This window comes from Nilaparvata lugens, chromosome 12 (assembly GCF_014356525.2).
Source record: "Nilaparvata lugens isolate BPH chromosome 12, ASM1435652v1, whole genome shotgun sequence".
In the NCBI taxonomy this organism is placed as follows: Eukaryota; Metazoa; Arthropoda; class Insecta; order Hemiptera; family Delphacidae; genus Nilaparvata; species Nilaparvata lugens.
In genome coordinates this window covers 16,221,518-16,239,984 of record NC_052515.1, presented here as the reverse complement: position 1 = coordinate 16,239,984, position 18,467 = coordinate 16,221,518, and positions in this window count along the sequence as shown.

Here is an 18,467-nt window from a genome sequence, read left to right as displayed (position 1 = left end):
TATGTGTGTTGTCTAAAGCTGGAACGATTCCGAGGTGTGTTTATGCGGGATGCTCTACTGGCTGCTTTATAATAAATGATTATAATGTATAAAAACATGTATTATTATTTTCCATTGTCTCCCCATCTATATATATATATATATATATATATATATATATATATATATATATATATTATATATATATATATATAAATAGTCTACTGAGTAAGAACATATTGCAAATCATTGTGCAGTAGTACATTGAGCAGTTGAGACCATGATGCTCTGCTTTGGAGGTAATACTTTTGTGCTGAAAAGCGACTTTTACCCAACTCTTGATACAAGCACTGCTGAATGGAAGGTTGGTCTTATCAGCTTCACCAGCTTTTATTCAATACCAAATGTTGAAGCAGGCTACAACAATACACTGCACTACTATGCGCCAAAACTGTCAAATTATATTGTGAAGAAATCAGTGACAACTGACCTGGCACTGACACATCAGGAGTCAACATCAGTTGACAATTCAAATATGACAAATCATTGGTATGGTTATGTATATAATGTTGGAAGCGGAGGTTCCAATAGATGGAAGATTGGAGTGGCAGAAGAAGTGAAGAAAAAAAGAGGATATTGCATCCAAGGTGATATTGGATATGAGTGCTGAATATGGGTCACATCTCCAGCACATTTCATAACCAGAGGGCAGTTTTGAATTTCAAATTATTGCCACTCTGCTTAGAGCTAGGTTACATAACCAAGGCATACAGTTCTCATTGGCTGTCGATCCATCAACCTTGAAATGTTCAGTTCTGAGCAATGCCAAGTTAGATTTCAGTCCAGCCAATTCAATAGGACATTTGTTGGGATTTAGTGATAAACGAGTTTTAGAAGCCAACAAGGAGGCTTAAAAACGATTTTACAGTACAAATCAATAGACCTAATGTACTGTGTATGAAATGTAACATTGTGGGTGGATCCTATTCAAATGGGGTCAAGGATCATGTGATCTATGAGTTTTACCCAGATGTTGATCCAGGGTATAAAATGATTGTAGCTGTGCAGAATGTAATCTATTTACCTGTGGACATCAAGCAGATTGGAGGTTGTTGATGAGAACGGACGTCTGATAAATAATAGAGGTGAGGAGATTAATTTTACTCTGCATTTGAGACAGTGTAAGTGAGATGGTGCTATTATTCTCAAAGTGGAATCAGGAATTGGATGTGGAGGCGGCAATGTCTCCCATGGAGGGCGGTCCAGAACCTAGAGAAATAAATAAAAGGAGTGCAAATGCAAAACGTGTCATTCAAAATTCAATCTCTTTGAGGTTAACATCGAGGAGCATTAACTATCTAAAGGAAAGAGACTGTCAAGTTAGACAACATTAACAATGGGAATTTTGGATGTGACAAGGAATGGACCTTCATTGGACACCAGTATCATTGGCTATGAGTACCACTCTCATGCCCCCTATACCACAAGCTTCAATGCCAACGATGGATTGAGGATACCATTCCAGGAACAGGACATTTACACACTGCAATCTGAGAGCTATCTACATCTGGAGTAGCCTATACAGTGCTTGGAGCTGCCAACGCTGCTGTGGCTGGAACACTGTGTGTGTCTGGATTTTTTGCCAATCTGTTTCCAGAGATACATTATGGAATCAATGGTGTAGAGGTGGACAGCATATGTTATCTGGGTATCACCAGTCTGATGAAGAATGCTATGACATTCGAACGAGATGAACGCAGCAAGATGGAAGTGGCCAGCTACAAGTTTAGTTCAACCATTGGTTTTGCCAATTTCGCTGCAGTTGGTACAAAAGTGGATGTACCTCTACGATACTTGCTGGGCTTTGCCAAAGACTATAGACAGATTCTGTTGAATGTGAAACAAGAGCTGGTGTTGAGATGTAGCCCTAATTTCAATGACTGTGTGAGTGTTGCTGGTGCTAATGTTACAATAACAAAGCTTTCGTGGAGAATGCATATTTAGAAGTGGCTGATGATGTAAGAATGTGTCTGCTACAGATTGTGCAGAATGACACTTCAATCAGTATACCATTTCGACATTTGGAATTGTACGAGTACCCAACCTTGCCGCAAACTACAAAACATACATGGACTGTCAAGAAAACAACTCAGCATGAGAAGCCATGCTATATTGTAGTTGGCCTGCAGACTGCAAGACGAGTTGTAGCAGCAGCTAACAGTTAAAAATTTGACAAGTGTAGTATGAAGGATATTCGAGTGTTTTTAAACAACAAATACTACCTGTATGAGAGCATTGATGGCGATGATAATCGTGTATAAAACATGTATGCAGCTTTCAATGGTGTCTACAATCATGTTAATGCTCGCTCAAGTGAACCTCTGCTTGAGACAGGAGCTATAAGCACTGATAATATAATGCTGTTTGCTTTCGATTGCTCCTGCCAAAATGAATCATCACTCAAAACTGGAAGTGTCAATGTGAGGATTGAGTTTGAAGCTACAAACAACATACCCATCAATACACAAGCCTACTGCCTAATGATTCATGAAATGATTAAAGATTACCGACCATTGACTGGTCTAGTTCAGTCAGCATAGAGAGAATATAAATTACTTATGATCTGGATTGTGCAGCTCATTCTCATGAGGAGCATTGAGTGATACAGTCATGTTCAAGTCAGTTACTGTTACCTTCCCTACTAAGGAAGATGAAGTAATAAGTGAAGGAGAGGATGTGGTAGACAAACCATCGATGAAGGATGCTTCTACAAGTACTACTGACCTACATACTGCTTCTGATGATGATGATGGCACAGTATTTGAAGACTGTAGTGGAGACGACAACTGTAGCAATGGTGACAACTTTGCAACATTCACACCGAGAAGAGCTAGCAACATTTTTGGTCCACTACCACTCTACCTGATAAACTTCCAAGGATTTGAAGGACTGGGCCATGATTTCCTTGTGAAGGAGATGGCAGTACTGGACCGTGATGAAAATCATCATGTAACAACTCATCACTACTTTCTTAAGCCACCTTACCCAGATATGCTGTTGAAAGCTAGTGACAACAATTGTCTACATCAAGCTAAACATGGACTAAGATGGTCGGTTGAATGAGCCGGTCAACAACATCTTCCCTACAAAGCTCTGAAACCATTTGTTTGCGATATGATTGGATGATGGCTGGCTGACAGCAACTTACTACAGTCAATCAAGATCTTTGTCTATGGATATGACACAATCGCTCTATTGGACAAGCTGCTGCAGCTGGATGATAAGGAGAATATAGAGTATGTCGACTTGACATCACCCTATCTTTACCACAAGAACCTGGAGGAACTGCTGAGGACTAGCGCTGGACATGGAAGCTACTGTCTGGAGCATTAACTACTCAACTATGTGGAGTCTGTGCGGAAGAAGCTGACTGGATCAAGGAAGGAGCCTATAGATGCACCACTACTCTGCGCACTCAATATTGTGAACTCAACCCATGATTGAATTATGAAGATAATGCTCGAGGATCAATAGCCTTTTCATGTCAATAAATAAACATTTGATTCAATTCACTGTTTTATCATTCACTTTTTCCCCCACCACCATCATTATAGGCTATATATAAGTGAAGACGTTTGTCTCTTGAACATCAGTCAATCGCTAACTGTTGACAATGTCATACTTTAAAGGTTATGTTCTGTTTGGTGATAGCCAACGAGTACCTTTGGATACTATCTACAGTCTCAAGTACAGTGAAGTAGCTGTTGTAAATTTGGATAAAGTCTATAATTGGCAAAATGAGGATGTCAAGATTGAATTGTTCTTTGATGATCGTTCATCCCGAAAGTATTGGTGTGAATTTGAATGTGGTGACAAGAGTCTAACTCTTATCAGCAACAACAGGAAGCTAACCTTTGCAGGATTCTCATACTGTGAAGATGATGGACATGTGAAGAGATTTAGAGTTACTGAGTGCTGTTCAGGAGACCATGCTCTACTAATATCTATCTACAGTGCTGCTATTCGGGATACTGTACAAACTGATGGAGTATGCAGCATTTCAGAATGAAAGGAAAGGTTGGCAGAGGTCTATCAGGAAACCACAAAATATAGAAGAGGATTTTCAATGACTAATATATATATATTCTGTTTTTAATGGAAAATAAATGCATTTGGGAAGAATAAAAATATTGTTTTCTCTTCTCTACCCACTAGTGAAGTGTTCAGACTTCTACATACAAAAAATATATCCTCTGGTTCTGTTGATACTGACCTTTAATACTTACCTTTAATGCTTTGGATTCGAACCTGGAACTTCTGACTTGGAAAGCTGAAATGCTAACCACTACACCATAGAGGATTTATGTTTGAAGACTCAAATTATATAGAATAAGATACTTCTTCCTACATTACTAATGATAGAGAGGAATTGAGAAGTGAGTCATGATGGGGTGACATCATCATAGACCTGTTGAAACAGGAAAAGTTATCCCCACCACCACCACTTCACTCTGTTTGGTATAAGAAGGTTTGTCAGCACTGAGAGGTATTCAGTCTACTGCAACATGTTGTCAAACAGTGAGCTACATCTGCGGGATGCAGTGATTGAGCTTGAGGAGGAACTACATAATCATGGTATTATCTCGTTGACAGACTTTTTCAATTATGTAGGACATTTGGAATCATGTCCAGATCATGAGTCTTACATTTGTGCTTGCTCCAGACTTTGGGATGAATGACAGGCAGTTGTCAATGCAGTAAGCTTGGACAGTGTTCTCTATAGAAGAGGAAATATTCACAATTCATTGGAAAATACAGCTGTCAGCAATGGATGTGTGCATCAGTCCCTGACCGATGTCTTCACCCAGACTATGAAAAATATCAAGGATGGAATCAACAAATTTGTAATGCAGCATTGCCTGCCTGAACGTCAGATCAAGTTTAGTGTGCTGTTTGATGACACACAAGTGTTGTTGAAGACATTCTTCAAGCTGGGACACAGCATGGTCACCGTTGTGGATCTCCAACAGATGCCTGACTGGAAGAGCAAGGATGTGAAAATTGTACTGAACTTTCTTGATACACAAGAACGCTATTGGTGTGAATTCAAATGCGGACTCCAAGAACTGTCTCTGCTAGGATTGGGCAAGGAGAAGATTATATTTGCAGGCTTTTCACTGGTTGAGGGCACTGATCGGGTCAAGAGATTCAGGATTGAGGATGGAGAGTCGGGTGATCCAGCTTTTGAAATAATCATTTACAAGGCAGTCGCTCCCAGAATTATATGCACACCTTACAAATTCTATGATGAAGATGATGATGATCTTTCTTGTGATGTACCTGATGGACCGTGCAAGGTTTGAGAGCATGAGGAGCCGTCAGCTGAGAGGTATCATAGGACCTATGATCATACAAGAGGAGAGAAGCTGTTTCATTTGTATATTCTTTTCAATAATTGAGATTTGTTAATAAATACTATATACTTGCACATTTTCGTTATTATTCAACAAATTCCTTATCATTTGGCTATAAGTACATTATGATATCATACAGACCAGTTGAAACATGAAAACTTTCCTGTTGAGTCACAGTTGAAAAAAGTTATTTCAACAAAAGATATCCACCGTGGTATAATGATTTACAAACAATTATACCTACACTCCACCTACCTACATTCCTTAACCAAACATCCTACATCCCTATATAAACAATGAAGATTCGAACCTGGGTCTTTATGAATAATTCAAACCCGAGTCCTCTAGAATGGAAAGCAGAAGTGCTAACCACTACACCACGGTGGATATCTTTTTACTTGTTGTTTATTATGTATACTTTAACAACTATATCCAAGCTCATTGCAGCTTCTAGTGAGCTGTAAGTGAACACTGACTGAACAGTGACTGAGCACTGACTGAACAGTGGCTGAACAGTGACTGAAAACTGACTGAACACTGACTGAACACTGACTGAACACTGAGCAGTGACTGAACAGTGACTGAACACTGACTGATCAGTGACTGAACACTGACTGAATACTATTGGATGCTGTTCTGTGAAATATAAATGGGAAAATATATCCCTTGTAACATAATGATTTGATCACACTCTAGAATTCATATCTGAGACTCTTGACAGCATACAAGCTACCCATTACACTGCAGAGGATATCTCATTACTGTTTGGATATTCAAGCACCTTGAATATTCTATAGAATGATCACTTCTAATTACATTACTAAATGTGGGTAAAGAGGATTTGAGGAATGGAAATTAGTAATTCATTGCTACTTTCATTGAACATCTGCTATTTTATTGAGGCTCAAAACGGTGGCAGTGTGTCCTAGGATACTCTTTCACAAAGAGAAGTGTGTGGCTGTGCTGCAATGTGCTGAAACGCTGGGTCCTGGAACTGAATGTGGGAGATGTGTCCTGTATGGCTCTTGACTGGACACTGATGGTCCTCCCACTGTTGTGCACACTATATACACACTCCAGAGTGAGTGTGAGGCCTTCTGATTTATTTTTATTTATTTTTGATTTTCCATTATTAATTTTTTTTAATTTTATTATTAAATTTTATTGATTTTTTTTTATTTTTTATTCATTTATTTTTTTTTATTATTTTTTTTTATTTATTCATCTTTCAATTTTTTCAAAGTTTTTGATGTTTTGACCTTGACCTTGACCTTTGATCTTTCTTAGGTAAGGTTAGGTTAGGTGGGGAAGTCTGGCGCATGGTGTGCCAGGACCAGCAATTTATATCTACTCCTATGACTTGATTCTCCAATTACTGGAAAATCTCCAATTACTGGAAATGGAACCGTGGTTTCTGGGGCACTCTGTAAAAAGCTTCAGGGCTAGAAGGTCAACCTTTTGTATTTAGAATGACCAATAAACTCCAGAATCATTGCACAGAAGAATTAGTGTTTGGTGTTTTTTCCCAGAAAAAAGTACCTGGTGACTGGACTAACGTTCTTATTCCATAATATATTATAATTGACCATACATTGGCAACATTATTGCTAAATTTATTACAATAACTTCTCGTTCAATCTTTCTTCAAGTGAGGGTCATTAACATAAGACTCAAACTTTTCAAAAATCATAATCCAGCCCTGAAATCAGCAGCAATTCATTATTTAATACTTATTGTTTCAGGGAGTGCTGTTAGAGCTTTAAAGCAAGCTATCAGTAGATATGAGGATGGACGTGTTTGCAAATCACAATTTAACGTAATTGTACAAGGGATCTCTGGAATGTAAGTGTGATAGTCATGATATGAAATTCCATAGATGATTCTTTCATCTGTATCATGGGCAGTGAATTAAAAATGTTGTTGTAGTAGCTGACGCGGTGCGGTAGTATGTGTCCCTACACGTTTGAAAGCATTATTTGTTTTCTCACTCTTTTATTTTTATTTTATTCAATCAACAATACAATATCATGATGAATTTATCCTCAAAATTTCATGAATTTATCTCCAACCAAATTTAAAAAAAAATGTCTAAAAAATTTAAACTACAGGTGATTGAATTGAAAATGTCTTTATTTAATTAATAAAACAATAAAATCATACACCACCAGGGGTGCCCACAGCATGTTTTGATGTTGCAAGTTTAGACATGAGGCTGAATTTTGGGGAGGGGGGGATTTTTGGAAAAAAACTAGGGGGATTTTTCAATATACAGTTTTTAAGTACCTAAATATGGATACCAAATTTTAAGAATTTTGGGTGGGAATTTCGCGACATGGACCATTGGGGGGATGGGCACCCCTGTACACCACAGCCATGTCTTGAAACTCAGCAAATTATACATGTAAGCAAAATAAAATGATTGCTATAAATTATGAGAAATGTAACACAAGACAAAAGTTGTGACATAACCCGAGAGGTTGTCTTCCAGGAATCGGTATCATAATGTGATAATATTATTATCATTTCATGATTATATACTGTCACGTTCTGCTCCATGGAGGGGCATGAACATGCACTAAATAAATATAAATTTTGAACAATTAAACTAAAAACCGGAATTATAATCATAAACCCTGAGTGATGTTTCTCAATGTTTAATGGCGTACATTGTGTCGGCATGTGTAACCTTCTACTCCTTGGAGGGGCATGAACATGCACGGAAATGAATATTTATGAACTTGGGGTTATTGAACCAAAAACCAAATAAACAGTCAGAAAGTTTGAGGTTAGGAAACTGTACCTCGTAATTTATAGGTTATGTTGATCTTTGCCCGACTTGCAAAGGCATAGAAGGCAACGAATTTTCATGATATAGGCAGAATGAACGATGTATAGAAGAGAATGATCTGATAGAGTAGTTTGTTGAATTGATAGGTTGTCGGTCTACAAAGGTACGGTAGCCAAAGTAGGAAATGTAAACTTCCGAATTAATGCTGTAGTTGGAAATGTGGTAAATTAAAATTAAATCTAATCTATAGTTATATAATTCTTATCTCACTGACTCACTGAACACGATTTCTGGAAAACTACTGGATGGATTGCAACAAAACTTAAAATGTAGCTTCCTTAAACGTCCTAGGTGCTCACTAAGAAATCTTTTGGCGATATTTCAACTCTGAGGGTGGTTTTTAAGGGTTTAAAGTTCGTCTTTTAGCATGTATATTCTTCTTCTCCCAATCTCCTAATTATAATCAAAATGTCCATATCATATGTTACTATAGAACAATAATCTAGAGAGAATATCTATTTAAAACAGTTGATAACTGGCAACCAATTGATAATTTGGTCAGGTTGGCATTTTATTAGGTTGGTACCCAGTTGAATAATTAATTAGAATGCATTTATCGAGAAAAAATTGATTGGGCACTGCTGCTTCAATCAGAGCTATTCCTGGGAGTATAGATAATTTTTATTTTTCATAAAACAAACTCTTATGACGGAGTTGCTTTTATCAATTGATCCTATTCTATCAAGACTAATTTTGTTTGTATATCCGACAGATCGCGAAAACCGCTTAAAGGGTATTTAAAAACTTAGAAGTGTCTGTTGTGGAATCTGTTTGTAAGAATGAGGAAATTCGGCCAAAATTTACTTGGGCGGAAGAAAGGGTTATTTATTAAAATGGCCAATAGCTGTTGCTGCTTTCCTAATGTGAAAATATCTTGCATAGAAGTAAAGCGCTTTTCCCATGAATCAATTATTCCCAAACATTGATTGTTTTACCAAAGAAAATATAAGGTAGCTTTCAATAAAAATATTGGAGAATATGTATAAGTTAACAGTTCGTTGACTGTCAGTATTCTGCATTAATAGCATCAATGCTCCCCATTCAAACAACGCTGACACATTGATGTGAATCTTACTATAATCTGGTTACTTTAGATCAAATGAAGAAAATAATGTCGATGATCGCTACTGTTTCAATTTCAATCATGTTTGACGTTTCTTCTTTTGATGCCAATATTATTGAAATAGAACTATAACTATAACATGATGCACATGATGCCAGCTGTTATTATTATGTGAAATAAGCTCTCATTGAATAAAATCATAACCATTGAAGTCAATAATTTATCATACTAAGAAAGCAATTTGTTTGAATATATGTGTGTTTGTGAATATAGTATCTATGTAAGATGGATCTCTAAAACGGCTCTAACGATTTTGATTGATCGGAATATTGTGCTTGCAACAAAAACATTATTTTGGAACAGGTCTCAACTCTGGGAAAATTCGTTGAACTACCAAGAGAAAGTATTATTGGTCCCTCAAGTAGCAGCTGATCAGAGAAAAGTTCCTATAGTCTGTTGAAAACATAAGAAAGTGTGAGCAAATAAAATCATTATAATAGCTTTAGTTGAGTTACCAATTTGGCGACCTTATTTTAAAACATTGCAGTATTCATGGGCATCTGGAAAAATAGGTTCAGAAAGTGATCGGATGATAGCAAAATAAATTTAAAATCGATCTCTCCAAACAAACATATAGTAGTTGAATGTAATGTTCATTGTGAGGTGATAGAAATGTGACTAATTTCTTCAGCTTCTGTTGTATTGGTTCCTCTGCTGCTCTATGTTTGTAGGCAGCCATGACCTTGAGAGAGACAATTGTACTGTCTGTTAATTCATTATCTGGACTAAATACCACGAGAACCAATCAGAGAAGCCTTCTATTTAAAAAAACCCTGCTCTGATTAATTCTCATGAAATTTAATCCTGATTGCAATTGAACATGCTTTTGTGCTACTGGGCCTGATATTTTCATGTTTCAAAATCAGCTAAAAACTAAATAAAAAAAAACATAATATTCCATCAGCTGCTCCTATTTCCTTTCATGATGTTATTACGACACAAGACAAACCTATTGATATTGACAGATCACATGTAAATTCTAAAGTTGTCAATTTATATAGAAATTAAATTGAGTTAAATGTTAGTTTACATCCAAATCTTCATCCCTAAGCTTTTGGTTTCAAGCTAAGATCGAAGAAAGAAATCATATAATGGTAGTCAATAATCAAAGCGATTAAATAAACTCTATTAAGATTTATGCAAATTCACATTAAAATGATACCACTTCAATATTTATGATTGTAGAGTTTAGGTCATGTGAAATCAGCCACAATAAATGTTATACTATTATGAAATGACCCTTATGTATGAATGGACCTCCATGGAAGAAAGAATCAGTGGATTGGATGCTTTTACATTTTTGGATAAGTGAAACGAAAAGTAAGTGACAGGTTATGCCAAAAATTCCAGAATGAGCAAGAAATCCATAGATACCAGAGTCATCAAATTCCAAATCAACCTAATTTGGAATTAAATCTTCAATTGCCAAAGCAAAAATAACATGATCACTGCTAATTTGATAACTGTCAACGGGAAATATAAATTGCCAATGAATAAAGTCGAGGGCAACTCTTAAGCCCCGCCCCATATCCTACAAAATTTGCTGCAATTAGACTACTCTTCTACAGAGCACTTCCAACACATCAATTGATTATTTGAATGATTTGACTTAATAATTTACATGCCAAGTTGTGGCCTAATCTCAAAAACGATTATAACAATTTTGGTAGGATTTAGATTGTAAATGTTCTACAAAAATAATTTTATCTTTTAATTCCCATAGCGAAGCACGGGTGCCCTGCTAGTTCAATAATAAAATGCAGTTCAGTTTGAACCTGCCTATTATAATCAATGCTATCGCTAGGACCAAGCAGAGATTTAAGCTTCTGAGTGAATTCACTCTCCAAATAATGACCAGAATACTTAGAATCTAATACCTGTTTTACAGTTGGGAGAGATATTAGACTGCGCAAGACAACAAACAAAATGGCAAATCCATGTGAACCGGGTCTCTGACAAGTACTATGGGTTGTAAGATTGCAAAGTGCCAAACCAAGATAGTAGATGCTTCAAGTACCGAGTTTAATTTTGATGCTGTCTATGCAATCAATTACCTCCCCTTGTGGAATTAACTGGTTGTTAATGCTGGATCCAGTACACCTCGATGTGGTAGGTTGACAGCAGTCGATCTTACTTGATTCGGAGGATATATCCAATAAGTGTTTTTATTACTTGATATGAATATCGACTACCATCTACCACCAGAAGACATAATGTTCTAATAATATTTATAATACTCAACAATATCTACTACTGAAGTAGGTGATAGCCCTTGGAAAGTGGTCATAAGACATACAAAACTAAATAGGCCAAGTAGGCTAATACAAAATTACAATTTGAAAATTCAATAAAATTACTAATAAAATAATTCAGGTTGAGGGTTCGCCTAAGGAAATAGACCATTCGGCTAAGTACAGCGTGAATATTAAATTTTACTTATTGAAATAAGAATCATGTATACTAATTTGGTACCCTTAAATCTATAGTCATGACTTTTTTCCCAAATTGACGAATTTATGCACTGTCTAATTTTCATAGAATAGCGGGGATCCCCTTTTATATGTTTGAAAAACTTACGTAGACTTTTGTTCCCGTTTTGGTATTAAAAATATATTTGGCGGTAGAATATTTTGTGCCAGCTGGATCCTTCACGCCTGGCGAAATTGTCGATCAGACCTCACTATTTGAATTTTAGGGACTCTTTAAATGACTTCGTAAAAATCAATATCACAGATTATTATAGGAACTTTAGAACAGCTTTTTAAAAAAAACAGAAAGAACAAAGATAACATTACATTAAAACAGGAATTAAAGCTTTTTAAAAATCAAGTATGTGAACCAGGTCTGTATCCCACTGGTGATTTGTTGAAAATGGCCTCGGGTCCTCTTCTTCTAATTTCCACCTGAGTTTCTTCTCAGAAAATAATACTCTCCAAATTTGCATACTAATTCGGGATTGGTCAGATCCCGTGGCGTAACAAATGCACCAATAATTGAGTTAAAGCTTTCAAACAAGAAAAATTCCATATTATAAGTTGTTCTAAATTATAATAAGGTTCCTTTGAACATAAAATGAACAATATAATCACATCTTCTACAATATACATTTGTTAAATAAAGAGATAGGCTTAATAATTCAAAAGAACTTGTGCTGGCACTAATTTTGGAGAACTTCCAAAATAGCCAATAATTTGTGGAACATAGACATAATTTTATAAATAAAGTAGAAGTATAAATACATAATATAATAACACACATGCTTGTAATAATAGTAATAATAAATATGTTTTTTTGTGTCACCTACAAATTTGGAAGAAAAATAGCACAAGGAGTACCTACCTTATTATTTTATCTTTCAATGTTATTACATTAGTGTTATTTGCATTGTAAATAAATAAATAAATATATTGTTTTGCGGTTATTGAATGTCAATCCCAAATCGCTACACATAATCGCACTATATTAAAACTCTAAAATAAATATATAGCTTTATGACAGCTCATGAATAAATATTCGGACCCATTTGGCATACAAATTGCAATATGAAAAGGTGAAAATAATATCATATAGCTGTTGCAACTAATTATTAAGCAAGCTGCCTTCTCAATGGCTAGTTGTAAGCTTACAAGTAAGCTTTGGTTTATTTAGGGTTATGTATCGGTTCAATTCTAACCTCCAAATATTTGAACTACCATTTAAAATAGTAGCATTATGAATACATGTGGATTTTTTGTTAATAGATTTCTGAAAAATATAATATAACTGATTTACTAGTTGCAGCCTTTATAGGTCAGATAACTGCCATTTATCTGCCTTAGATAAGATTGTGATTCTTACACAGTAATGAATTTGTTTTGTTCGCTTAATGGTCTATGAAAATTCTTAATTAATAATTCAGGGGCTGTACAATCATTGGGTAACATCACAATACATTTCATTTTAGTTAATTTCATGAAAACTATTGCCGCGTTTCGCTTTAAATGCGGAACATAAATATTAACATATAACATGAAGAGAAATGCAAAAACCGTGACTTGAATCTTTAGAACTCACTTCGCCCAGATCATGCCTTTCGCATAGCTCTAAAACTGTTCCACCACTTATATGGACTACTATAACTTCCTTCGATTCCCTGCTGTTAAATCTCACTCCATGTTCTATTGATTCATCAGGATTTATTTGACAATTTCCTACCCTACAGTTAAAATTGCCTAGTAGAATGAAATTCTTATCTAGCCCACATTCCTCCAGCAAATCCCAAAATTTCAACAAGTCCTCATCCCATCTATCCTGTGAACTATTCAAATATACAGCAACTACATATGCTTAATTATACCCCATCAAAGCTGACTGATAGTACGTTTGTATCGCCCACAACCTCAAACCTCGCCTTTCTCTGTAATTTTTTCTTATACTGTACCGCAGCCACGTTCCCCCACTAGCTCTACCTCTAAAGCCGCGTCCACACTATGTCGATCGACACCGATCGACAAAGTCGATCGACAATGTCTTTGATCCGGACCGACCTGGTTCGGGTTGCGTTCGACTCGACTCGACAGCGCTCAACAATGTCTAGCGACACGTCCAGACTTGTTCGACATTGTCGATCGACTTTGTCGATCGGTGTCGATCGACATAGTGTGGACACGGCTTAATACTCGCTCTCAAGGCCGGCGTAAAACGCATATCATATTCGGAGAGTACATTCGCAATCAATTCACTATCCGATTCTTCTAAAAAAGTTTCACACAACAAAAAATATCATAGCTTTTGAAAAATGTTATAAAATCACCTTACCTTCGAAACCTGCTACATTATAGCCTAACAACTTACAATTAGAATATTCATTATAATTATGACTTCCGTTGGAAAAACTGTTCTCAAAACCGTGGCAGACAACACTTTCCTAGTTATTAGATACAATGTCCGTGACAGTTCGGTCACGATGCACTCCTGACGCTCTCCCTTCATCCACAATTTTTTTGAAACACTTTTCAAAGTCCAAAAGGAACATCTCTTTTATTTTAGTTAGTTCATCTTGTTTTCCTGCCTTCAATCCGTCCTCGTCCGAATAAGTGAACACTTGTCCGTCTATGAAAAGTCTATCCACGTTGACATTCACCTTTATTCCTTCTACTGATCGGGACAGTTCTTTTTTGCATTCGAAGAGTATTGCACGTGTACGGCGAGTTTCGATACTATAGTCCCTGTGAACGACAAATCCTGAACCTTTCAGCCTATATGTCTCTTTTAAAATGCAGTCCAAGTCCCTATCTACCGGTATGTTTGCTATTAGTAGCACCATCCTTCTTAGCACCTAGGATGTATGCTCGATTCACACCTTTATTCAAAACCTTTGTACAAAAATCCTTAATCACAGCATCGATACGTGCATCATTTTTGCTGTACTTGAGTCCCTTGAAAATCATGTTATCTCGTCTAGACCGATCCTCTAAATTATTTACTCTTTTTATCAGTTTATAATCAACTTCCATTAGCGATCACAGTTCATCTTTGATCTTTTTGTTTTCTGAGTTGAGCTCCTCGAAGCTCAGTATTACGCCTATTAAGTTCGATTTTGTAGCCAACGAACTCAGTTTTTCATCAAGCAGCTTTCTGAGTACAGATTCCATATTTTCTAATTGTATTTAAAATATTTCTAGTTGAAGCTGAAAATTAGGTGTTTTTTTTCACAATACAATGAGCATTGTAGTCAGGTGTACCTGGAAATCTATATGAGATGGAGCGCTCTACCTGATCTCAGATTGTAGAGCACAAAAATACGCCCAGAGGGATTTTGAGTTATACATCTAAGGCCCCCCATCCACTTACAGTTCGAACTGCAGTTCTTGACTGCAGTCAGAACTGTGAACGGTGGACTGTGGACTGTTGAAAAATGTTCACGTGTCAGTCCGGGACTGCAGTTAGAACTGTAAGTGGATGGGGGGCCTAAATGGTAACAAACGAAAGATATGGTTGATCAAAGACTAAAATTCTTCAAAATTGATTTTTTCTTCACATTTTACTCATTTTTGAAAAATCATAACTCAGTACTCATTGGAGATAAATAGTTCCGAATGATCTCATTTTATTCAGAATGTTATAATCTAAAAAAGGCAGGAGCAGATTTTTCTGTCCGATTACGATATTTGGCAGAAATAGTTGAAAACTGGAAAATGAGCCGAAAATACGAGGTTTTTGGGCCACTCTGTATCTAGCACAAGGAATTTTGCATGATGAAATTAGTTCTGGACTTCTCTTATGTACCCAAATAATATGTTGCAAAATCAGAAATATAATATAAATTGCATGCACCAATGTATATAGTGACTGGACTAGTGATCTTGTCTCAAAAAGCAATAATCGAAAAAAGCTATTTATGTATTAAGAGCGTAATGCGCGACTTTATCGCTTGCGCAAAACAGTTATCACGTGACGCAAAGCGGAGCGTGATAATTTAGCAAGAGCGATAAAGAAGCATTACGCGCAAGTTACATACAACATTTTTTCCACAACTGCCCAAACCTGATAAATTACTAGAGTTACAATTATAGAGGCGGAGTTACAATTACCGACTTTTTAGGTTAAGATCTGACCTGTCGAGCTGCTTACCATCAGCTGATCAGCGAGCGTAAAGAAACTCTTCTGCGCATGCGCGAATGATTACCGAGCGTAAAGAAAATCTACTGCACATGCGCGGATGGTTAGCGAGCGAAAAAGTAGATTCTCCTCAGAAATAAGCTGTTTACGAGGAGAATTGTGTATGTAAATTCTTTTTTTACGCGCAGTTGTAGAAACATAATATTTGTTATAACATGTCTGTGATAACATTTTTATCTTGATAGCTTGATAGTATACACATCGAAAAAGTTAGAAAAATATCACCATTAAGTTTTTTCTAGCCTGTTGCACAGCCTTAAATGTGCTGACCGATTCGATACTCATTCGGCTGCTCCATAAAATCGACATTGCTGACCTCTTTCTATAGACTTTGTTGAGGATAGAGGTGACAATTCTACATAAATTCATTTCTTCAAAAGCTGATTAATCTCGCTCAGAGCTCATAAATTTTTTTTCGAGACTGCTAAATAAAATATAGAATGGCAATGACAATATTATGTTTGTTCTTGTTTCTTGAAAATTGGACAAAGCCGGACAAGTTACCTGATGAGTAAAGCCGGGGCCACACCTGTCATGGAGTGTTCTGATCCCACTCCGATCATACAGGCTGACGACTGTATGACAGTGAGACATATAACGGACATGAATGTGGAAGCCCTCACCTGTTCCACCACCACCTCTCCACCCCACACAAAATCGGACTTGATCGGATCGGAACGCTGCAAGACAATAAATTGTGTTCTCGGCTTTATATCACGTATAATAATCCTCAATGAAATACTGCCTTACTTATGAGTAATTGTAAGAATCACACCAAATTATTTAATTTTCAGAAAAGCAACAGTAGATCTCAAAAGGTATTTGGGTAAAAACAAAACTTTACTGGATTACCATCAAGTGAAAGAACTAACAGGAATAACAAATGATGCATTGGATGCGAGAATATTCCATGGCGACAACATGACTGGTAATGGACCTTTTGTAGAGCCCAAAGGTGAGTTCAGTTGGAAATTGGTTCTGTAACCAATCAAAACTACAGTAACTATATAACCAGTGTAGTTACTGTAGTGCAGCCTAATCAAAACCAAACCCAATTTGAAAAATCTGGTGTGGCGCACTCACACAACTTTCCTTGCCGTTATGTGTGTCTCCAGCGTAAGAGTCAAGTTTTCGGAAATATAATTGACCGAGCGAAGTGAGGTCTAAGATTCAAGTCGACGGTTTTGCATTTCTCTTTATGTTTATATTCATGTTCCGCATTTACGGCGAAACGCAGCAATAGATTTTCATGAAATTTGACATAATTAATGTTCCTTTTTGTATTTCGCGTCGACGTATATCTTATATAGGGTTTTTTTTTAATTTAAGGATCATGCGAAAGGAAAATGAGTCTTTTTCTAACGCCAATATTACCATAAAAATCAGACTATAGCAGCTATGCTGCTATCATCAAAAGCTTACCGAGTTGAAAGCAGAGAAAAGTCGATAGAAATACCATGCTACTTCAAGTTATCAATTGCATGCGTCATTGCATGCGATTCATAATCCACTCGACAGCTAAGGCTACTCTGTAGCTCTTGGTGCAACATGGAATTCCTGCAAAGTTTATTAGTCCAGTCACTATATACATTGGTGCATGCAATTTATATTGTAGTTCTGATTTTTAGATATATTATTTGGGTACATAAGAGAAGTCCAGAACCAATTTCTTGCAAAATTTCCTTACAGAGTGGCCCAAAAAGTTTCGGCTCATTTTCCAGTTTTCAGCTCTTTCTGCCAAATCTCGAAATCGGACAGAAAACTTTGCTCTCGCCTTTTTTTGGATTATAAAATTCTGAATAAAATGAGATCATTTGGAATCCTTCATCTCCAATGAGTACTGAGTTATGATTTTCCAAAAATGTTTGAAATTTGATTCATATAGATTTCCAGGTACACCAGACAACAATGCTCCTTGTATTGTGAAAAACACCTAACTTTCAGCTTCAACCATCATCACCAACTACATTGTCCTCACATTGATATTTAGCACAATGACATAAGTTCATGAGATTATGTTTTATGACAATAACCCGTTAGATGCACTTCATTTCAGTATTTCCTAGTGGAGAGTCGCGCTTAAGGCTGTGCAAAGGCTAAAAATGAACTTTCTACTCGTGATATTTTTCAAAGTTTTTCTATTTGTATATCATATCAAGCTATCAAAATGAAACAGTTTTCTCAGGGAAAATTTTCTTTCTGATCATTACTTTTTCGAATATGAGCGCCTAAAGATTAAATTTCCGGGACAGAACATTTCAAATTCGGTAAGAGATAAATCCATGAGAATTAGAGGATAGATTCTTCGTGGTATTGTTGATCTAGTAAAACAAAAATTTTCTGAAAATATCAATTTCTAAGATAGTTATTCAATTTGCTAAAAAATAACCAAAAATAACTACTAGTTCAGTCATTTTTCGTAAATTGAATAACTTTTTTAAAA